Source organism: Thermobia domestica, chromosome 10, assembly GCF_964235325.1.
Source record: "Thermobia domestica chromosome 10, izTheDome1.hap1.1, whole genome shotgun sequence".
Taxonomy (NCBI): Eukaryota; Metazoa; Arthropoda; class Insecta; order Zygentoma; family Lepismatidae; genus Thermobia; species Thermobia domestica.
Window position 1 is genome coordinate 199290271 of NC_137463.1, and position 25066 is coordinate 199315336.

At 36.4% G+C, this 25066-nt stretch overlaps 1 protein-coding gene across 2 annotated transcripts in view; it reads right to left on the bottom strand.

Annotated features, from left to right (window-relative positions):
- The window catches only part of LOC145662926 (uncharacterized), a 45461-nt gene extending 33323 nt beyond the window's left edge, over positions 1-12138 (bottom strand). Inside the window, exon 1 of one of the 2 annotated variants that reach the window (XM_081728945.1) lies at positions 12058-12138. The gene's annotated coding sequence lies outside the window, so the exon portion shown is untranslated. Of the gene's footprint in view, positions 1-11990 lie in introns of both variants that reach the window. The other variant, XM_081728944.1, reaches the window with a different exon arrangement.
- Between the last annotated feature and the right edge of the window lie 12928 nt (positions 12139-25066).

A 25066-nucleotide genomic window follows, 5' to 3' on the forward strand; every position in this document is an offset into this window, starting at 1 on the left:
TCAAATTTTGATCCCCTCTGGACTCCCCTATGTTAACGCACAGATCTCCAAATCAACTGGGAAATACTAAGGGTGTACTAAATGTGTGTAAAAATTTTAAGCTATCTTGAATAGTAAGGGCGAGGAAAATATTTAACAATCAGCTAAAAACATCCCCACAATACCCCAGATGACCCGGATGTAATATGAAAATTTCCTCAGACGTCCCTATTTATCCTAGAATCATGATTTGTACATTATTCTCTTCAGAATAAAACAGAGTTTCAAACGGTACCATTCGAATGCCTCCATCTTGTAGGCTATCTGGGGATGGAAAATCACGAGAAAAGGGATTTTCTGTTAAGAAATATCCCCTTTTTTACTTTTTACCCCTCTGTACCGCCTCTGTTTAAAGGTAAAGATCTGAAACAAATTTGAAAAATACTAAGGGGTGCAGTGAATGAGTGTCCAAAATTTCAAACTTCTAGATGCAAAAGTAAGCCTGCGAAAAATAATATCCCCAAATACCCCAGATTCCCGTATAAAACAGATCTCAGGTAACAGTTTCCTGAGACATCCCTATCTATTTTAAGATCATGGTCCGTACATCATTCTCTTCAGAACAGAACAGCCTTTCAGATGGTACCATTCATATGTCTCCATCTTAGGCGGGAAAATCGCGAAGGAAGCTATTTTTTGTTAAAAATATCTCTTTTACATTTATGTCCCTCTGGACCCCCTGTTTTCACGCAGAGATCTGAAATCATCTTAAAAATACTAAGGGTGCACTGAACAAGTGTGCAAAATTTCAGTCTTCTGAATGCAAAATGTAGGCCCGCCAAAAAATAATAAAAATAGGCACAACAAAAAATATCTTTTTTAAATTTATGACATCATCACATCCTATGTGTCGACGCAAAGAGGCGTGAAAGCATATGTAACGTGCTCTACAATGCCTTCAGTCCTGAAAAAATTAAGTAAAAAGCTTTATTGGTACTTTTTTAATCGAATAATGGAGATTTTATCCTATCATCTAAAAATAAGTGATATAATTTAAAAGGTTAAGCGCTAAGGAAAAAGTACAGCAATGCTTATCAAAGGACACTTTTTTTCCACAGAAGTTACTGATATTTGGCAGGGGCATATTTTTAAGGAAATTGTAACTAGCTTGCGCCACGAAATACATAAATTTTGCCTAAAGCTATAAAATCTTATAAAAAAAAAAAAAAAACGGAGAGGGGATAGGACACTTCTAAATACGCCCTATTATCTGGAAACAAATATATAGACGAGCACACAAAAGAATCTTCGTCTTAAATGTCGATGGCGATTTCCCCGTTGGAATAGTTAACGATTTACAATATAAACCCTACGTTACGAAGAGAAAACAGAATTGCCCTGTTACCCGTTCAAAACGGGATTTTCCCTAATCATCCTCTGCATGACACTTGTTTTTATACTATGCTGTACACACTGTACAGTTGAATCTCATTGTATTATGATTATCATCTTCCATAATCGAAATAACAGAACAGAAACGGGACTTTACTATTTTCACTTCAAATTATTTCGGAGTTTGATTTAAATCAACGATTTTTATTTAAAAAAATCAAATGATTTAAATCTTGATTTAAATCAATCCATCCTAATACAAGTATTGACATTCTCGACGCCGTAAGTCGAAATTCAGTATCTAGATGGGTAATGGATCCCCACCACTTCTAGAAAGGATTTGGAAAGGACAATGAAATAAAATCTTTCAGTTTTACGTCTCACGGTTATGCCGGTTAGGCTAAAGGAGACGGTGATGATGAGAAATGAATGAAATGGTGGAATGAAGAAGGTGGGAGCCCCGAGAAAACCCACGAGCACAGTGTTTGTCCACTAGAAAGTACAGGCGGCGCAAGCTAGGATCGAACCAGGAACCCTCAGCACCGGAGGTGAACGCTCTACCACTGAGCCACCGCGCCCCCAAGGATCTGGAAAGGAGTGAGTGACATGTAAAAATAATCGAAAACAATCTATATTTCTCGAATTCATAGTTCTCGAAATTGCTTGTGAGATGAATATCGGGATTCCGGATGAATATCGGGATCGGCATGGTGGGCGAGAAGGGATGGAAAATAAAATATCCAAAATGACCGAGAGAAAGTTTTGAATTCACTGCTTTCGGGCTCGGGAAAACGATTCATTCGTTCGAAATAACTTCTGGAACATAGTATCCACTTCAAAGTAAGTTTTTATCATTTTCCTTCGATTAAAGTTCGATGGAATTTCAACATTACAGTTTTATTCAGGTTTTCCACAGATTTTTGTAAACTGCTTTCACAGACAAAGGCAAGGTATGCGTGTTATGAATTGGCAGCCCTATTCTTAATTTATACGCAATTGTCAAGAAATAATATTTACACATATCAACATATAACATATGTACAGCACTTCAACTAGGGTACTCCAGATGCGCGCATGGAAATTAAGAGGTAATATACAAGCATAGGTACCATAACAGTTTGACATGCTGACTATTTCCTCCATAATATGTTTTCCCCGCGCTTGTGCAGTTTCCTTACCACTGGAAACTCTAGGGAAGGAAGGTTAAGTTAGGTTATTAAAGTAGAGTACAGTCGGATAGGTTAGCAAATGTGAATAGTGTAGGTTAGGTTAATTGATTTATCACTTCAATTTCAGCCAAGCATAAGGTATAGTAATTTATTTATATATATTTCAAAAATTGATTATTTGTGTGTTTGTGTGGAGTAGTCTATCTTTCAATTTTTTAGCCGAAAGTGAAACTTGGTCGAGAAGAGAAACTCGGCATCTGCCAAATTAAATTCAAGGAGCCGATAGGGAATATGGGGGCTACCTTTCGAAAAAATTACAAGTAAAATATGTTAATTCATAAAAGACGAAAACTATTTAAGAAATTTATGTATGTAAGTGTAACTCAAACATTAAAACAGAAAAATCACTGCAAAGTCAGCTTCACTACCATCATATTGTATTATGCAAAAAACGCACAACATATGTATTCAGTAACAGAAATAAATATATTATAACAACATGTTTTTATTAGGTATTTAAATCTTTAAAGTACTTGTCATAACCTAACCTAGGGAGTATATTGAGGAAAGTAATATCTGCGGAGTAATAGTGACTTAACACTGTATAATAACGCATTGTCTCTTCGGAATTTCACTGCAATGAACTGGTTGAATTCATGCTCTTTAGTGGCTTTTTTTTTTTTTTTTTTTTTTAATTTGGCATACTGAAAAGCTGGCTGGAATTGATTGAATAAATGCCCTTAACACATATTGTTGCATTTTTTTTTAAATGAACAATTGCTCCAGCACATTGACATATCAGTTTTCTGCAGGGTTGGCTGGTTTAAACCAGCTGTTTTTTTTTTTTTTTTTTTTGTTTTTTTTAAACTGGTTTAAACCAAAAAATGAAAAATGTTCGTAAAAATGTAACTGTTCGTACAATTTTGATGAACACATATTTGTGGGTTATCACGTTTCACTCCCATATATTATTCGCTCTATATTCAGACCTACATTCCCTATTCTTTACTCACAGAGACTATATTACAAAAGCAACTTTTTATGTAACTTTATGAATGTTTCTTTTGTGTTTTTTTATAGTTTATTATTGTTATGCAACGAAAGGAAAACTCTAAATATTGTTTTGTTTAAATAATGTTTACTATTGATAAAATACATCGAAATGCCGTACTTTTTGGGGGAGGGTGTCATACAAACCCCACGAGAGGCAATTATTGAAATCGCAAGAATCTTTGGTAACTATTTATGTATAAATGGATCAGAGCCAAAGTAGACTCAAATAATTCGTATCTTTATTCACTTTTCTTACTTATATGCAAAGTAAGTCATTATATTTCTTGAACTTGGACTAATAAAAGTCGTACTGAACCAACTTAGACTACATTAGTTCCTCTGTACTCAGCAATACTTTGAAATTGTCCATATGTAATTCTGTATAATGCTTTCACTTGTGCAATTGTTTATCTTTTTGTCCTTCTGAAATTACTCTTGACAATTATATTAACAAATACAATGTAAAGATCAGTACAACGTATTTTTATCAGAACTACTTCGTGAGTGAGTCAGCTGACGTATCACATTTGTGACCAATTAGTCCCGGTTTTGAGTTCAAATGGAGGACAATTTCTCTTGGATGTAAGCCGAGAAGCGGTTTGGATTCCGCTTTAAGCTTATGTGACCCCTTGCAGCATAACACCACAAACCCGATGCCCCGGTTTGCCCGGTTGTTGCATACTAACACCAAGGCGAAACAAGCTTATTTCTGTTCATATGTGACATAAATACATACAGCAAATTATTTAAACCAAAAAAACCGGGTTTAAACCCCCAAAAAAAACCGTTTTGTTGTTTTTTTTCAATAAAAAACATGTTTTTTGCCAACCCTGTTTTTCTGGTATATTATCTATCTATACGTAGTTATTTGCACATGTGCCAAGAAAATAATAACCTAGAAGATATTACGGCATTAAGTAAAATAATTTTATAAACTGGCCTCAATCTTTCCTGTTTGCACAGAATTAAAGATGGCAACGACATGACCAGTTCTGGCATCCACCCCAGAACTTCTCTAAAATTAGTGCTCAGGATAATTATTTGCATATTTTTAGATAAATGCAAAACTCATACCTACTAAAACTAAATTGATTCTTTTCAACTGCTATGAAGCTTTATCGGGTAAATTTTAAAATACATGCTCCAGCTGCGCATCGATTAGTAGGACCGCTTATAAGGGTGTAGTAGAATAGGGTTGGGGTTAAGTGCTGGGAAGTAAGCCCAGAAATACGAAAAATATGTAAAATTTACAGAAGAAAATGGTGATTTGGTCATTTTTCGTGAAATTCGTACAAACTAAATAAGTTTAATGTGGTATTTTACATTGTAAAAGCTATATCTCCTCTTGGTACTATCTTAAGTAAAGGCATGCTGACGTCAGACATTAGGGTGTAATAGGCCATGTGACATCTCGATTTTTACTTTATAACATCGTATGTTGGTGAGGAACAGGAGGTATTACGTTTTGTGCAGTGGCACAGATAACTGAAACTGAACACAAAGTATGGTAAATATAGCAATAACACATTGAAATAGAGAAATAGAACAACAGTTCCATATTCAAACATGAACATTGCGTTGATGATGTGAAAAAAGAAAAGAAAGAAAAGTCATGGAAGGTCATGTTTCAGAGTACTTATTCAAAGTTCTCTACCACAAATGAGTCAGTTGTCCATAGTTTCTTGAAGGTAGTGTAGGAATTAGACAAACCGTACTGCCAAATAATCGCATTGAATGTATTAACAAAGGAATTAACTTAACGTAACGCAGTGTTTTACGATATTCTCATTTACGCGTATAACCAACATCGCCGACGCACCTTTTCCCTACAGACGTACTCCCTCGCTGCCGCTCGCTACCCACCCCTTGCTCAGCTCCTACCCTGCCTCCGTTAGATATCATTCGTTAGTGCCCACCTAGAACAGTATAGTTTGTAGTTTTTACGTTAGATTTTATTATATACTAGCATATATTACCCGATTCGCTGCGTTCAAATAAATAGTTTAAACGCACATCTTTGTATGTCACCGTTCATCTCAGCGATCCCCAAAAATGTGGATTCAGCACTAATATCGGACATTTTCGATCATTTTTAAAAAAAATTTTCCTCCCCTCCCCCAAGTTGCGGGTTTGAATTTGGATTTAAACGGGATCGAAAGTATCACTGTTCATCTAAAGGACCCAGTAACTATAAATTAGACACTGATACTGGCCATTTTCGATCATTTTTATATATCTCTTTCTCCCCCTCCCTCAAATGGCGGGATGATTTTGGATTCAAACCGGATCGGAAATGTCACTGTTCATCTGAATGATCCCGAAAACTATGGATTAGACACTAATATTGGTCATTTTCAATCATTATTATATATAGTTCCGCCTCCCCCTCCTCCATGCTGCGGTACACAGCATCAGAATTGCCACTGTGAATCTCAGCTTCTGCTAAAACTATGGATTCGAAACTTATATTAGTCATTTTCGATCATTTTTAAGTTTATCCCACTCCCCTACGTTGTACCCTCCACCTCCCCAACAATCAGGGCTAAACTTGGATTGACACAGCATAAGAAGTGGCAGTGTTTCTCTGATCGATACCGAAAACTATTAATTCAACACCAATATCGGTTATTTTTTATCATTTTTAAATTTCTCTACTCCTCCCCCTCCCCTACGATACATCGTCAAAGTAAATAGCCTAAGGTAATCCCTGCCCCTAAACTCATGTATATTGAAAGCTTGATTGAGATCGGTCGGGTGGTTCAAGAGTGATGAAGTCACAAAGGCTGTTTTTTTTTTTTTTTTACATATTTTCCCCTTCCCCTCCGCTACGTTGTCTCGTCAAAGTGAGACAATAAAAAAAACACTCGAGGCCCGACCCTCATATATGTCGAGCTTTTATTTATACGTCCGCCTCCCCTCCCCTAAGATCTGCCGTTAAGTGAAACTACGCAAATGTTTCCAGATCCGAACCTCATATATATCTTGAAAATTCGATTGAGATCGGTCGGATAGTTCAAGAGTTATTAAGTTACAAAAATAGTCCCTTCCAGTCTTACATAAAATGATTTGGCCTATGTTTAGCAGAAGGGGTCCACATCTTTTTTCTAAAAAATTTTACAATTTTGGTAATTTCTGTTCACATTCGGTTAGCTTAGGGTAGGTTAGGTTAGTTTAGGCTAGTTTAGTTTATGTTATATTCGTGTAGGGGTCCCGCATAATTTTCCAAAAAATGATAGAATTTCGCTTATTTCTACTAATATTAGGTTACTTTAGGTTTGTTGAGGTTAGCTTGAGTTAGTTTGTGTTAGGCTAGGTTAGATTTGGTTACGTTATGTTACGTCTACGTACTTGCATCATTCATTTCTCCTGTAAATTTTGTGTTATAACGTGCTTCTGGACCCCTTGTACTAAACATACTCCAATGATTTTTATATACAGTTTGTTTCAAAAGTCCGGGAACACTTTAAAAAAAATTATTGTAGCCAAACTAGTAGCTTTGTAAACTAACGAAGTAAATAATTTAAAACATCGAAGTTGCAATTTATTTTTCATTGCAGGTGTAACGTGTAGTTCCATGTATCGCCACTAGGTGCTACCAAAATCTAGATGGCACTTTCTGGAGGTGAGAAGGCTTTCTGCGTCCTACAATTTGACAAAACAAAGAGTGCAACAGATGTCCAACGAAAATTTAGATTGAAGTACAGTAAAGCAGCACCAACAAGAAACGCAATCTTTAATTGGCATGAGAAGTTCGTTGAAACAGAGTGTCTATGTGCCAAGTAGAAAAGTGGTAGGCCAAGTGTGAGTGCAAATGAAGTTGAACGAGTGAGAGAAACTTTCACAAGGAGCCCGAGAAAATCGTTACGCAGTGCTTCACTTGAGTTGCAAATGTCAACAATGTCTGTGTGGCGTGTTTTGCGTAAACAATTAAACATGAAACCATACAGACTACAGTTAATGCAAAAGTTATATCCCAAAGACAAAGAGAAGCGATTCCAGTTTTGTTGTGCATTGCAGGACAAAGAGGATGCTTTTGTGAATTTAATCATTTTTTCAGACGAGGCAACATTTCGTACAAGTGGAAAAGTGAACAGGTACAATTGTAGAATTTAGGGAACACAAAACCCTCATGCAATTTTGGAACACGAGCGAGATTCTTCAAAGGTAAATGTTTTCTGTGCCATGTCCCACAAGAAACTGTATGGGCCTTTCTTCTTTGAAGAACAAACTATTAATGGAGAGTCCTTCCTTCACATGTTGTAGGACTGGTTATTCCCATTGTTGCAAACTGAATGAGAGAACTTGGTCCTTCAGTTGGATGGTGCACCCCCCATTTTCACCGTGTTGTTAGGTCATATTTGAACTCAGAGCTACGAAATCGTTGGATTGGTCGTGGTGGATCAAAAGACCAATGTGTGTTCAAATGGCCTCCTAAGTCTCCAGATATCACCCCATGCGATTTCTTTTTGGGGGGGGGGGTACGTGAAGGACCTTGTATACGTCCCTCCATTGACAGGTGATGTTAGGGAATTGAAAAGGAAAATTGAGCAAGCAACAGCAACAGTCTCGAAAGACATGTTGGGTCGTGTGTGGCAAGAGTTGGATTATCGCGTAGACGCGTAGGGCGACACATGGTCCCCACATAGAGTGTCTGTGAAATAAGCATTGTTTAAAACAAACTTTACAGTTTACCCATTAGAATTGTGCAATTCCTTACTTTCCAATGTTACTAGTTTGCCTACAATAAAATATTAAAAGTGTTCCCGGACTTTTGAAACACGCTGTATATTTCCCCCTTCCTTCTCCTACGTTGCTCTGTTAAATTTAAATCATAAAAACGATCCCAGGCCTGAATCTCATTTATGTTGAAAATTTGATCAAGATCGGTTGAGTAATTCACGGGTTATTAAGTTTATTTTTTTATGTCCCCTCCTTCTCCCGAAGCCCCTCAGTTCTACCATCAAAGTGAACAGCCTAAAACCAGCCCAGCTTCGAACCTCAGTCATGCTTCAAATTTGATCGAGATCGGCCGGGCTGTTCAGAAGATTTAGAGTCACCATAGTGATTTTCAATTATATATATATATATATATAGAGAGAGAGAGATATTTCAAGATGCAGCATTTAACGCAAAATGGCAAAGTCCTCCTAAAACAATGTGCACCGAGGAAATCTTGAGGATTACTTGCTAATGTAGTGACAGTAAATTTCATAATAAATGACAAATTTTCAACGTTTTTAAATCTGTAAATACTGAAGCTAGGCACAAAAACCTAGGATAGAGTAGAGGAATTAACTTTACAATGCTCGCTCCAGATGGTATACTCAACTCTATTCATAACGACTCTGAAACTCACTAAAGAAATAATAAACACTTCTGACCAGAGTATATACACTTGTTTATTAAAAACTAAATTACAGTGTAACGGTTTCCACAACTTAACGTTGTCTTCATATCAGACACTAACTGAAAGAGATATCTTAGAGCATCGATGTTTATACTAAAAGTGGAAGTACTCAAATTCCTTGTGCATGAGAAGCCATCTGAGTCGTACTTCCCCGGGCGTCATCTGTCCGCCACCTGACCTAACTTAATTACCCTCCCACCTGTGTTTACCTTTTCCAAACATCTGTAACACACCTGTTATTTATACTTGACCGATTGCCGTAAAACTTTCTCTTCATATTACTTTGATGCCTGTTAGATATAAATAACAGACAATACTACATACAACTGATTATAAACTCAGCAATATAATATATATATATATAGACATAAAAAATAAACTATAAAATATAAGAATATATAAAACTACAATATTAAATTATATATAATATTAAATATATGAATATAAATTACATATAAATATGTTCAATCTTGTTCTTTTACTTCAATTTGTTCCAATACTTTATCCCATAGATCATGTATTAATAGTCAACTTGTCCAGTTCATTAATTTGTCACTTTTCTCTTTCTTTATCCTTTGTGCTTCCTTCCATTTTCTTATCATTGGTCTATTCTCCCTTTCTAGCCCTTGTACAACACCTTCCCAATCTATATCATGGCCCGTTTCTTTAACATGTTTATATATGGCATTATTTTCTCTCTTAAATCTCACATCGTCCCTATGTTGTTTAATTCTCTTCTTAAGTTTTTTTCCCTGCTTCCCTTATGTATACCGTATCACATTCTTACACGTCACTTTATACCAGCGTTTCCCAACCGGTGTGCCGTGAGGAAATTGAAACAAAATTATTAGTTCTATATCAATCAAACTGCAAGACATAGTGAAAAATGTATATTTGTATTTCACATTACTATGAACCTCTACTATGAATCTAGAATTTTAAGTTTCATACTGACTTACTTTTCTGTGCATTTGTAAAGTTCAAAAAAGTAGTCGTTATCATTATGACAATTATTGCTTCTTTATTGTTGCAATTTCGTAACTTGAAATTTTAAAATATCATTCAATCCTTTTGACAAAGCAAACGTGCATACAAATTACCTACATTTGTGTTTTAAAAGTAAGAGATTTATTTGTTCATTCATTATTTACTGACCTTCCTTCTTCGTGAAAGATTGGATACAGTTTTCGAAAAAGGGAATTGTATTTTTAGAAACCTCAGTCCTATATTTCATTGCAATTGTTGTCAAGTTTTAAATTAAAATGGAAAATATGCATAATGATCACGGGGGAAAACCAGTGATCGAGCTTTCTTCTCTGTGAGGAGATCAGTAATCACAGAGAAAAAATGCCACTGTATTTTATATTTACAAATAATAATAATAATAATATCTATGAGTGTGCCGCAAGAATTCAAGTTACACCTGTAGTGTGCCGCAAGTTGAAAAAGGTTGAGAAACGCTGCTTTATACACTACACCTTCATCTTTCTCACATATTTCCTTCGTTCTACTTTTCACTTTCTTAATCACTTCCAAAATTTTTCTTACTCCTTTTCTGTACGTCTTTACACCCCTCTTCAAACAAAGAGAAGTTAAGGAAGAACACAATTGAAGAGAAAAGAAGGAAGGAGAGAAACGAAGAGGAGGAGAACAAATGGCATGGAATAGAGAGCATTGGGGAGAAGACAGAAGTACTAAAGAACTTACTTAGAAGAGATGGTGTAAAGACATACAGAAAAGGAGGAAGAAGAATTTTGGAAGTGATTAAGAAAGTGAAATGTAGAACGAAGGAAATATGTGAAAAAGATGAAGGTGTAGTGTATAAAGTGACGTGTAAGAATGTGATACGATATACATAGGGGAAGCAGGGAAAAAACTTAAGGAGAGAATTAAACAACATAGGGACGATGTGATTTAAGAGAGAAAATAATGCCATATATAAACACGGACCATGATATAGATTGGGAAGGTGTACAGAGGCTAGAAAGGGAGAATAGACCAATGATAAGGAAATGGAAGGAAGCACAAAGGATAAAGAAAGAGAAAAGTGACAAATTACTGGAACAAATTGAAGTAAAAGAAAAGGATTGAACATATTTATATGTAATTTATATTCATATATTTAATATTATATATAATTTAATATTGTAATTTTATATATTCTCATATTTTATAGTTTATTTCTCATGTCTATATATATATTTATATTGCTGAATTTATAATCAGTTGTATGTAGTATAGTCTGTTATTTATATCTAATAGGCATCAAAGTAAGATGAAGAGAAAGTTTTACGGCAATCGGTCAAGTATAAACAACAGGTGTGTTACAGATGTCTGGAAAAGATAAACACAAGTGGGATGGTAATTAAGTCAGGGCAGGTGGTGGACAGGTGACGCCCGCGGAAATACGACTCAGGTGGCTTCCCATACACATAAGAAATTTGCGTACTTTCAAGGATTCTCTAAGATATCTCTTTCAGTTAGTGTCTGATGAAGACAACGGTAAATTGTCGAAGCCGTTACACTGTAATTTAGTTTTTAATAAACAAAGATATAAACTCTGGTCAGAAGTATTTACCATTTCTTTGGTATTCACTTAGAAACGAGAAATTACATTCTATTCAATTTATGAAAATGGATCAAAACTTACCTAACCTTAAGCTAACCAGTTCCTACCAATACCCTACTTATCCCTATCTTATTGTACTCTACTTTAGTTTACTATACCCTTTTAAAGCCTACTGATGCGCAACTGGAGCGTGTATTGTAAAATTTATCTGTAATATTTCTTGTGCTTGTGTAAAGATACCGCCTGCAGCGAGCATTGTGAATTTTACATTAAAAAAAAAAATGAGTGAATGTGAATTAACGGTAAAACCAGATTTAAGTGCAAGTGAAAATATTAACCAAGCAGAAAAAAATTCACGCAACTCTCTGGTATTACATTTGCATCGGAGCTTTTTCTTATTACCTAATCAAAATTTACTTACATATTATTTAAAGCTTCACCTCACATATTTGTTAGTAAATGTCAGCAAATGAATTATATGTTTTTACCTTTAGAGCATTTGTTAAGATTTCGACACTTCATTAGCACAACATGGAATAATGTGCCATATGCGGCTTCAATTGTTTGTATACATCTATATCAGTGATACCAGGTTCCTGAATGAAAAAAAAAGAAATTCAAAGTCGCAGCCATGTTGGCCAAGATGATCATTGCATTCTCCGACACGAAAATTGATTTCTCCGGGTAAATACAGGAAAAGACCCGATCACAGAAATGTCATTGTAGACGATTTTGATTTGTGTGTTATAAGAAATGCTGTGATTGAAATGTACGTGTCAGATCACATTGTACCAACATGTGCTAATCTTTTAACTGTAATGTGGAAAAAAGTTCATTTTTCTTGGAAAATAGACTCACTGCGCAAGGTATTGAGATAGTGTGGTTTCATTTGGAAGAGATGTAACAATAGGAGAAAGGTGTTGATTGAAAGACCAGATATTGTAACGTGGAGGAGTAAATATTTAAGAGCTGTCAAGAGATATCGGGGAGAAAATCGCGCTCTGATATATCTTGATGAAACTGGAGTCGACAGCAACACTACAACAAAGAAGTGTTGGCAGTCAGATGATGTCGTAGGGGTCCATGCGAATGCTAGTTCTCCATATCGACTCATAGTTGTGCATGCAGGAAGCATTAATGGGTTTGTGCCGAACGCGTGTCTTATGTAACGGGATATGAAGGCCTGTCCACCAGCCTTCCTGAGATTTCATCCATTCTTTGATCGCCCTTGGGAGTTCGTCACCTGGCAGTTGTCAACAACTTCAGACCACGTCGCCCGACAACAGCTTCAGCCTTTTGAATCATTAAAATTTAAAACTGTTTGCTTGCTACTAGAAAGCTCCTTGTATGTATCTTGTATAAGAAACAGTGGTAGCGACCTTCAGAACCTTAACCTTTAACAGTCGCATCCGCGTTTGCTATTTTCCGTACTTCTGGTTTGATCAGCTGCTTTCTCAATAAGTTTGTTTCCACTGGACTCTCACAGTCATGCTTTATTGTCGATCAATGGACGCTCCGAACATTTACCCAGGGTCTGTGACACAACTAGGAAGCATCACCTCTGTACAAGTAAGTGTCGTCAGTAAAAAGTACTTTTCTTCCTGGTTTGGTGCTAGCAATTCTCGACGACGTTAGCAGCCCGGAATGAACTTTGGAGAAGTCACGCTGTGTCATCGATAGGAGTGCAGGTGCACTCGAATTATGTCAATCTGGGGTAATGAACGGGGCCATGACTGTGTGGAAATTTCGATCTTTTCTTCCGCATGACGTCAGAGAGACAGTCGGAACAAATAGACTTGAGAAAGCTTGATCTTGGTCATTTTGCGGGTCGACTTAGGGAGAGGAGACCAGTCGATGGTAATTTAACCGCAGTATTACTTCACCGAAGGTCCACTTGGCTTACCGAAGAACTTCAGACCATCCTCAGAAGGACCAGACACAAGCCTGCTCATCTTGTTAGTGTTTGGGTGAGACTGAATCTTTTAGTTGCTATTCCCTTGCTCTACCATCTATCCCTAAAGGCACCTTAAGCTACCACTCTCTTATTAGAAACCGTTCTTTTATTTGTTTTATATTCGCTCTACCTTTGCCCAGTTGCTTTAGCCTTCTCTAGCTACGCAACCCCCCCATTCTTCACTAACATAATGTTTACTAAATTGAACGAACTTCATTCATTCCACAACGTGTTTGCAAGAGAATGCAAACGATAAAAGAAGAAACTAACTTGAACGAAAATACATTTCCTTACCCTCTATAAGAAAACAAATGAGCAAAATTGCATTGAATATGAAAATCCTAAATAAAATAACAGAAAACTCTATCGAATTAGAAATATCGAATATAATTAAATAAAAACCACTAACTTTACCAAAATAAGAATATAATAATAATTGAAATATATACGAGGGAGATCAAAAATAGTCACATAAATTTCTTAAAACTACTCAACAATAAACATTATCAACGCTAATAATTCAAAAAAAACAAACTAAGCTTCCTCATAACTAATAATATTTGAACTCAAATAATTAAAATGTAACGGGACATAAATACAAACCGTACAATTGAACTAACAACACCATACGAGGAGAAAAACTAAAAGAACCACGCTTTTCATAAAAAAAAAACACTTATTACGTTCAATAAACAGATCAGCAAACGCTGCAAGATTAAGTAGCTGCGGATCAGACGAAACTACCCCGTGAGCAAGACCCTCAAATCTTAGGACCGTTCTAGGCAGGTCTGCAATCCTAATTACTGGCCGAAAAGCAAAAATATGGTTGCATCTCTGCACCCAAGAGTTAGGGTATCCTGATCCCTGCCTGCCTTGAAGATAACCACCACTGAAAAGTTAGGATCAGCTGACTTAATCCCAAAGAAAATACCACCTCGCAAGAAGGAGTGGTCACTAACCTGGTGACTAAGGCCAAAAAATGACGTTTCTTTCCTAAGTCAAGGAGTTCCGAAAGGTCGCTCTTCAAGGGTTTGAATTCGACCATATTTCACTTGGCAAACCGGTTATGTATGAAAGAGCTATCTATCGTATCCCCAAAAGTAGGACCAAACTATGTGAATGACTTTAAAACACCTGTGTCCAACAAATAAAATTTATAGTTAGAATTAATGTAGGCCGGACGACTTTCGTCGTTCAAGATAGGGTAGTGAATGTCATGATTAGAGGCTAAGGACAGCGACATAATGAAATTTTCAAAATCACCAAATTAGCAAGGGCGGAGGGAGGGGGAAAACCAAACTTACAGGAGGGTCGGGCGAACTAAAGTACAACGTACAAGAGGACCAACAGAATCAAAACTCTAGCCGCCAATCCACCATGTAACGCAAAGTGAAGAATGGGGGGTTGCGTAGCTCGAGAAGGCTAAAGCAACTGGGCAAAGGTAGAGCGAATATAAAACAAATAAAAGAACGGTTTCTAATAAGAGAGTGGTAGCTTAAGCTGCCTTTAGGAATAGATGGTAGAGCAAGTGAATAGCAACTAAAAGATTCAGTCTCACCCAAACACTAACAAGATGAGCAGGCTTGTGTCTGGTCCTTCTGAGGATGGTCTGAAGTTCTTCGGTAAGCCAAGTGGACCTTCGGTGAAGTAATACTGCGGTTAAGTTACCATCGGCTGGTCTCCTCTCCCTAAGTCGACCTGCAAAATGACCAAGATCAAGCTTTCTCAAGTCTATTTGTTCCGACTGTCTCTCTGACGTCATGCGGAAGAAAAGATCGAAATTTCCACACAGTCATATCCCCGTTCATTACCCCAGATTGACATAATTCGAGTGCACCTGCACTCCTATCGATGACACAGCGTGACTTCTCCAAAGTTCATTCCGGGCTGCTAACGTCGTCGAGAATTGCTACCACCAAACCAGGAAGAAAAGTACTTTTTACTGACGACACTTACTTGTACAGAGGTGATGCTTCCTAGTTGTGTTACAGACCCTGGGTAAATGTTCGGAGCGTCCATTGATCGACAATAAAGCATGACTGTGAGAGTCCAGTGGAAACAAACTTATTGAGAAAGCAGCTGATCAAACCAGAAGTACGGAAAATAGCAAACGCGGATGCGACTGTTAAAGGTTAAGGTTCTGAAGGTCGCTACCACTGTTTCTTATACAAGATACATACAAGGAGCTTTCTAGTAGCAAGCAAACAGTTTTAAATTTTAATGATTCAAAAGGCTGAAGCTGATGTCGGGCGACGTGGTCTGATGTTGTTGACATCTGCCAGGTGACGAACTCCCAAGGGCGATCAAAGAATGGATGAAATCTCAGGAAGGCTGGTGGACAGGCCTTCATATCCCGTTACATAAGACACGCGTTCGGCACAAACCCATTAATGCTTCCTGCATGCACAACTATGAGTCGATATGGAGAACTAGCATTCGCATGGACCCCTACGACATCATCTGACTGCCAACACTTCTTTGTTGTAGTGTTGCTGTCGACTCCAGTTTCATCAAGATATATCAGAGCGCGATTTTCTCCCCGATATTTCTTGACAGCTCTTAAATATTTACTCCTCCACGTTACAATATCTGGTCTTTCAATCAACACCTTTCTCCTATTGTTACATCTCTTCCAAATGAAACCACACTATCTCAATACCTTGCGCAGTGAGTCTATTTTCCAAGAAAAATGAACTTTTTTCCACATTACAGTTAAAAGATTAGCACATGTTGGTACAATGTGATCTGACACGTACATTTCAATCACAGCATTTCTTATAACACACAAATCAAAATCGTCTACAATGACATTTCTGTGATCGGGTCTTTTCCTGTATTTACCCGGAGAAATCAATTTTCGTGTCGGAGAATGCAATGATCATCTTGGCCAACATGGCTGCGACTTTGAATTTCTTTTTTTTTCATTCAGGAACCTGGTATCACTCATATAGATGTATACAAACAATTGAAGCCGCATATGGCACATTATTCCATGTTGTGCTAATGAAGTGTCGAAATCTTAACAAATGCTCTAAAGGTAAAAACATATAATTCATTTGCTGACATTTACTAACAAATATGTGAGGTGAAGCTTTAAATAATATGTAAGTAAATTTTGATTAGGTAATAAGAAAAAGCTCCGATGCAAATGTAATACCAGAGAGTTGCGTGAATTTTTTTCTGCTTGGTTAATATTTTCACTTGCACTTAAATCTGGTTTTACCGTTAATTCACATTCACTCATTTTTTTTTTAATGTAAAATTCACAATGCTCGCTGCAGGCGGTATCTTTACACAAGCACAAGAAATATTACAGATAAATTTTACAATACACGCTCCAGTTGCGCATCAGTAGGCTTTAAAAGGGTATAGTAAACTAAAGTAGAGTACAATAAGATAGGGATAAGTAGGGTATTGGTAGGAACTGGTTAGCTTAAGGTTAGGTAAGTTTTGATCCATTTTCATAAATTGAATAGAATGTAATTTCTCGTTTCTAAGTGAATACCAAAGAAATGGTAAATACTTCTGACCAGAGTTTATATCTTTGTTTATTAAAAACTAAATTACAGTGTAACGGCTTCGACAATTTACCGTTGTCTTCATCAGACACTAACTGAAAGAGATATCTTAGAGAATCCTTGAAAGTACGCAAATTTCTTATGTGTATGGGAAGCCACCTGAGTCGTATTTCCGCGGGCGTCACCTGTCCACCACCTGCCCTGACTTAATTACCATCCCACTTGTGTTTATCTTTTCCAGACATCTGTAACACACCTGTTGTTTATACTTGACCGATTGCCGTAAAACTTTCTCTTCATCTTACTTTGATGCCTATTAGATATAAATAACAGACTATACTACATACAACTGATTATAAATTCAGCAATATAAATATATATATAGACATGAGAAATAAACTATAAAATATGAGAATATATAAAATTACAATATTAAATTATATATAATATTAAATATATGAATATAAATTACATATAAATATGTTCAATCCTTTTCTTTTACTTCAATTTGTTCCAGTAATTTGTCACTTTTCTCTTTCTTTATCCTTTGTGCTTCCTTCCATTTCCTTATCATTGGTCTATTCTCCCTTTCTAGCCTCTGTACACCTTCCCAATCTATATCATGGTCCGTGTTTATATATGGCATTATTTTCTCTCTTAAATCACATCGTCCCTATGTTGTTTAATTCTCTCCTTAAGTTTTTTCCCTGCTTCCCCTATGTATATCGTATCACATTCTTACACGTCACTTTATACACTACACCTTCATCTTTTTCACATATTTCCTTCGTTCTACATTTCACTTTCTTAATTACTTCCAAAATTCTTCTTCCTCCTTTTCTGTATGTCTTTACACCATCTCTTCTAAGTAAGTTCTTTAGTACTTCTGTCTTCTCCCCAATGCTCTCTATTCCATGCCATTTGTTCTCCTCCTCTTCGTTTCTCTCCTTCCTTCTTTTCTCTTCAATTGTGTTCTTCCTTAACTTCTCTTTGTTTGAAGAGGGGTGTAAAGACGTACAGAAAAGGAGTAAGAAAAATTTTGGAAGTGATTAAGAAAGTGAAAAGTAGAACGAAGGAAATATGTGAGAAAGATGAAGGTGTAGTGTATAAAGCAGCGTTTCTCAACCTTTTTCAACTTGCGGCACACTACAGGTGTAACTTGAATTCTTGCGGCACACTCATAGATATTATTATTATTATTATTTGTAAATATAAAATACAGTGGCATTTTTTCTCTGTGATTACTGATCTCCTCACAGAGAAGAAAGCTCGATCACTGGTTTTCCCCCGTGATCATTATGCATATTTTCCATTTTAATTTAAAACTTGACAACAATTGCAATGAAATATAGGACTGAGGTTTCTAAAAATACAATTCCCTTTTTCGAAAACTGTATCCAATCTTTCACGAAGAAGGAAGGTCAGTAAATAATGAATGAACAAATAAATCTCTTACTTTTAAAACACAAATGTAGGTAATTTGTATGCACGTTTGCTTTGTCAAAAGGATTGAATGATATTTTAAAATTTCAAGTTACGAAATTGCAACAATAAAGAAGCAATAATTGTCATAATGATAACGACTACTTTTTTGAACTTTACAAATGCACAGAAAAGTAAGTCAGTATGAAACTTAAAATTCTAGATTCATAGTAGAGGTTCATAGTAATGTGAAATACAAATATACATTTTTCACTATGTCTTGCAGTTTGATTGATATAGAACTAATAATTTTGTTTCAATTTCCTCACGGCACACCGGTTGGGAAACGCTGGTATAAAGTGACGTGTAAGAATGTGATACGGTATACATAAGGGAAGCAGGGAAAAAAACTTAAGAAGAGAATTAAACAACATAGGGACGATGTGAGATTTAAGAGAGAAAATAATGCCATATATAAACATGTTAAAGAAACGGGCCATGATATAGATTGGGAAGGTGTTGTACAAGGGCTAGAAAGGGAGAATAGACCAATGATAAGAAAATGGAAGGAAGCACAAAGGATAAAGAAAGAGAAAAGTGACAAATTAATGAACTGGACAAGTTGACTATTAATACATGATCTATGGGATAAAGTATTGGAACAAATTGAAGTAAAAGAACAAGATTGAACATATTTATATGTAATTTATATTCATATATTTAATATTATATATAATTTAATATTGTAGTTTTATATATTCTTATATTTTATAGTTTATTTTTTATGTCTATATATATATATATATTATATTGCTGAGTTTATAATCAGTTGTATGTAGTATTGTCTGTTATTTATATCTAACAGGCATCAAAGTAATATGAAGAGAAAGTTTTACGGCAATCGGTCAAGTATAAATAACAGGTGTGTTACAGATGTTTGGAAAAGGTAAACACAGGTGGGAGGGTAATTAAGTTAGGTCAGGTGGCGGACAGATGACGCCCGGGGAAGTACGACTCAGATGGCTTCTCATGCACAAGGAATTTGAGTACTTCCACTTTTAGTATAAACATCGATGCTCTAAGATATCTCTTTCAGTTAGTGTCTGATATGAAGACAACGTTAAGTTGTGGAAACCGTTACACTGTAATTTAGTTTTTAATAAACAAGTGTATATACTCTGGTCAGAAGTGTTTATTATTTCTTTAGTGAGTTTCAGAGTCGTTATGAATAGAGTTGAGTATACCATCTGGAGCGAGCATTGTAAAGTTAATTCCTCTACTCTATCCTAGGTTTTTGTGCCTAGCTTCAGTATTTACAGATTTAAAAACGTTGAAAATTTGTCATTTATTATGAAATTTACTGTCACTACATTAGCAAGTAATCCTCAAGATTTCCTCGGTGCACATTGTTTTAGGAGGACTTTGCCATTTTGCGTTAAATGCTGCATCTTGAAATATCTCTCTCTCTCTCTATATATATATATATATATAATTGAAAATCACTATGGTGACTCTAAATCTTCTGAACAGCCCGGCCGATCTCGATCAAATTTGAAGCATGACTGAGGTTCGAAGCTGGGCTGGTTTTAGGCTGTTCACTTTGATGGTAGAACTGAGGGGCTTCGGGAGAAGGAGGGGACATAAAAAAATAAACTTAATAACCCGTGAATTACTCAACCGATCTTGATCAAATTTTCAACATAAATGAGATTCAGGCCTGGGATCGTTTTTATGATTTAAATTTAACAGAGCAACGTAGGAGAAGGAAGGGGGAAATATACAGCGTGTTTCAAAAGTCCGGGAACACTTTTAATATTTTATTGTAGGCAAACTAGTAACATTGGAAAGTAAGGAATTGCACAATTCTAATGGGTAAACTGTAAAGTTTGTTTTAAACAATGCTTATTTCACAGACACTCTATGTGGGGACCATGTGTCGCCCTACGCGTCTACGCGATAATCCAACTCTTGCCACACACGACCCAACATGTCTTTCGAGACTGTTGCTGTTGCTTGCTCAATTTTCCTTTTCAATTCCCTAACATCACCTGTCAATGGAGGGACGTATACAAGGTCCTTCACGTACCCCCCCCCCAAAAAGAAATCGCATGGGGTGATATCTGGAGACTTAGGAGGCCATTTGAACACACATTGGTCTTTTGATCCACCACGACCAATCCAACGATTTCGTAGCTCTGAGTTCAAATATGACCTAACAACACGGTGAAAATGGGGGGTGCACCATCCAACTGAAGGACCAAGTTCTCTCATTCAGTTTGCAACAATGGGAATAACCAGTCCTACAACATGTGAAGGAAGGACTCTCCATTAATAGTTTGTTCTTCAAAGAAGAAAGGCCCATACAGTTTCTTGTGGGACATGGCACAGAAAACATTTACCTTTGAAGAATCTCGCTCGTGTTCCAAAATTGCATGAGGGTTTTGTGTTCCCTAAATTCTACAATTGTACCTGTTCACTTTTCCACTTGTACGAAATGTTGCCTCGTCTGAAAAAATGATTAAATTCACAAAAGCATCCTCTTTGTCCTGCAATGCACAACAAAACTGGAATCGCTTCTCTTTGTCTTTGGGATATAACTTTTGCATTAACTGTAGTCTGTATGGTTTCATGTTTAATTGTTTACGCAAAACACGCCACACAGACATTGTTGACATTTGCAACTCAAGTGAAGCACTGCGTAACGATTTTCTCGGGCTCCTTGTGAAAGTTTCTCTCACTCGTTCAACTTCATTTGCACTCACACTTGGCCTACCACTTTTCTACTTGGCACATAGACACTCTGTTTCAACGAACTTCTCATGCCAATTAAAGATTGCGTTTCTTGTTGGTGCTGCTTTACTGTACTTCAATCTAAATTTTCGTTGGACATCTGTTGCACTCTTTGTTTTGTCAAATTGTAGGACGCAGAAAGCCTTCTCACCTCCAGAAAGTGCCATCTAGATTTTGGTAGCACCTAGTGGCGATACATGGAACTACACGTTACACCTGCAATGAAAAATAAATTGCAACTTCGATGTTTTAAATTATTTACTTCGTTAGTTTACAAAGCTACTAGTTTGGCTACAATAATTTTTTTAAAGTGTTCCCGGACTTTTGAAACAAACTGTATATAAAAATCATTGGAGTATGTTTAGTACAAGGGGTCCAGAAGCACGTTATAACACAAAATTTACAGGAGAAATGAATGATGCAAGTACGTAGACGTAACATAACGTAACCAAATCTAACCTAGCCTAACACAAACTAACTCAAGCTAACCTCAACAAACCTAAAGTAACCTAATATTAGTAGAAATAAGCGAAATTCTATCATTTTTTGGAAAATTATGCGGGACCCCTACACGAATATAACATAAACTAAACTAGCCTAAACTAACCTAACCTACCCTAAGCTAACCGAATGTGAACAGAAATTACCAAAATTGTAAAATTTTTTAGAAAAAAGATGTGGACCCCTTCTGCTAAACATAGGCCAAATCATTTTATGTAAGACTGGAAGGGACTATTTTTGTAACTTAATAACTCTTGAACTATCCGACCGATCTCAATCGAATTTTCAAGATATATATGAGGTTCGGATCTGGAAACATTTGCGTAGTTTCACTTAACGGCAGATCTTAGGGGAGGGGAGGCGGACGTATAAATAAAAGCTCGACATATATGAGGGTCGGGCCTCGAGTGTTTTTTTTATTGTCTCACTTTGACGAGACAACGTAGCGGAGGGGAAGGGGAAAATATGTAAAAAAAAAAAAAAAACAGCCTTTGTGACTTCATCACTCTTGAACCACCCGACCGATCTCAATCAAGCTTTCAATATACATGAGTTTAGGGGCAGGGATTACCTTAGGCTATTTACTTTGACGATGTATCGTAGGGGAGGGGGAGGAGTAGAGAAATTTAAAAATGATAAAAAATAACCGATATTGGTGTTGAATTAATAGTTTTCGGTATCGATCAGAGAAACACTGCCACTTCTTATGCTGTGTCAATCCAAGTTTAGCCCTGATTGTTGGGGAGGTGGAGGGTACAACGTAGGGGAGTGGGATAAACTTAAAAATGATCGAAAATGACTAATATAAGTTTCGAATCCATAGTTTTAGCAGAAGCTGAGATTCACAGTGGCAATTCTGATGCCGTGTACCGCAGCATGGAGGAGGGGGAGGCGGAACTATATATAATAATGATTGAAAATGACCAATATTAGTGTCTAATCCATAGTTTTCGGGATCATTCAGATGAACAGTGACATTTCCGATCCGGTTTGAATCCAAAATCATCCCGCCATTTGAGGGAGGGGGAGAAAGAGATATATAAAAATGATCGAAAATGGCCAGTATCAGTGTCTAATTTATAGTTACTGGGTCCTTTAGATGAACAGTGATACTTTCGATCCCGTTTAAATCCAAATTCAAACCCGCAACTTGGGGGAGGGGAGGAAAATTTTTTTAAAAATGATCGAAAATGTCCGATATTAGTGCTGAATCCACATTTTTGGGGATCGCTGAGATGAACGGTGACATACAAAGATGTGCGTTTAAACTATTTATTTGAACGCAGCGAATCGGGTAATATATGCTAGTATATAATAAAATCTAACGTAAAAACTACAAACTATACTGTTCTAGGTGGGCACTAACGAATGATATCTAACGGAGGCAGGGTAGGAGCTGAGCAAGGGGTGGGTAGCGAGCGGCAGCGAGGGAGTACGTCTGTAGGGAAAAGGTGCGTCGGCGATGTTGGTTATACGCGTAAATGAGAATATCGTAAAACACTGCGTTACGTTAAGTTAATTCCTTTGTTAATACATTCAATGCGATTATTTGGCAGTACGGTTTGTCTAATTCCTACACTACCTTCAAGAAACTATGGACAACTGACTCATTTGTGGTAGAGAACTTTGAATAAGTACTCTGAAACATGACCTTCCATGACTTTTCTTTCTTTTCTTTTTTCACATCATCAACGCAATGTTCATGTTTGAATATGGAACTGTTGTTCTATTTCTCTATTTCAATGTGTTATTGCTATATTTACCATACTTTGTGTTCAGTTTCAGTTATCTGTGCCACTGCACAAAACGTAATACCTCCTGTTCCTCACCAACATACGATGTTATAAAGTAAAAATCGAGATGTCACATGGCCTATTACACCCTAATGTCTGACGTCAGCATGCCTTTACTTAAGATAGTACCAAGAGGAGATATAGCTTTTACAATGTAAAATACCACATTAAACTTATTTAGTTTGTACGAATTTCACGAAAAATGACCAAATCACCATTTTCTTCTGTAAATTTTACATATTTTTCGTATTTCTGGGCTTACTTCCCAGCACTTAACCCCAACCCTATTCTACTACACCCTTATAAGCGGTCCTACTAATCGATGCGCAGCTGGAGCATGTATTTTAAAATTTACCCGATAAAGCTTCATAGCAGTTGAAAAGAATCAATTTAGTTTTAGTAGGTATGAGTTTTGCATTTATCTAAAAATATGCAAATAATTATCCTGAGCACTAATTTTAGAGAAGTTCTGGGGTGGATGCCAGAACTGGTCATGTCGTTGCCATCTTTAATTCTGTGCAAACAGGAAAGATTGAGGCCAGTTTATAAAATTATTTTACTTAATGCCGTAATATCTTCTAGGTTATTATTTTCTTGGCACATGTGCAAATAACTACGTATAGATAGATAATATACCAGAAAAACAGGGTTGGCAAAAAACATGTTTTTTATTGAAAAAAACAACAAAACGGTTTTTTTTTGAGGGTTTAAACCCGGTTTTTTTGGTTTAAATAATTTGCTGTATGTATTTATGTCACATATGAACAGAAATAAGCTTGTTTCGCCTTGGTGTTAGTATGCAACAACCGGGCAAACCGGGGCATCGGGTTTGTGGTGTTATGCTGCAAGGGGTCACATAAGCTTAAAGCGGAATCCAAACCGCTTCTCGGCTTACATCCAAGAGAAATTGTCCTCCATTTGAACTCAAAACCGGGACTAATTGGTCACAAATGTGATACGTCAGCTGACTCACTCACGAAGTAGTTCTGATAAAAATACGTTGTACTGATCTTTACATTGTATTTGTTAATATAATTGTCAAGAGTAATTTCAGAAGGACAAAAAGATAAACAATTGCACAAGTGAAAGCATTATACAGAATTACATATGGACAATTTCAAAGTATTGCTGAGTACAGAGGAACTAATGTAGTCTAAGTTGGTTCAGTACGACTTTTATTAGTCCAAGTTCAAGAAATATAATGACTTACTTTGCATATAAGTAAGAAAAGTGAATAAAGATACGAATTATTTGAGTCTACTTTGGCTCTGATCCATTTATACATAAATAGTTACCAAAGATTCTTGCGATTTCAATAATTGCCTCTCGTGGGGTTTGTATGACACCCTCCCCCAAAAAGTACGGCATTTCGATGTATTTTATCAATAGTAAACATTATTTAAACAAAACAATATTTAGAGTTTTCCTTTCGTTGCATAACAATAATAAACTATAAAAAAACACAAAAGAAACATTCATAAAGTTACATAAAAAGTTGCTTTTGTAATATAGTCTCTGT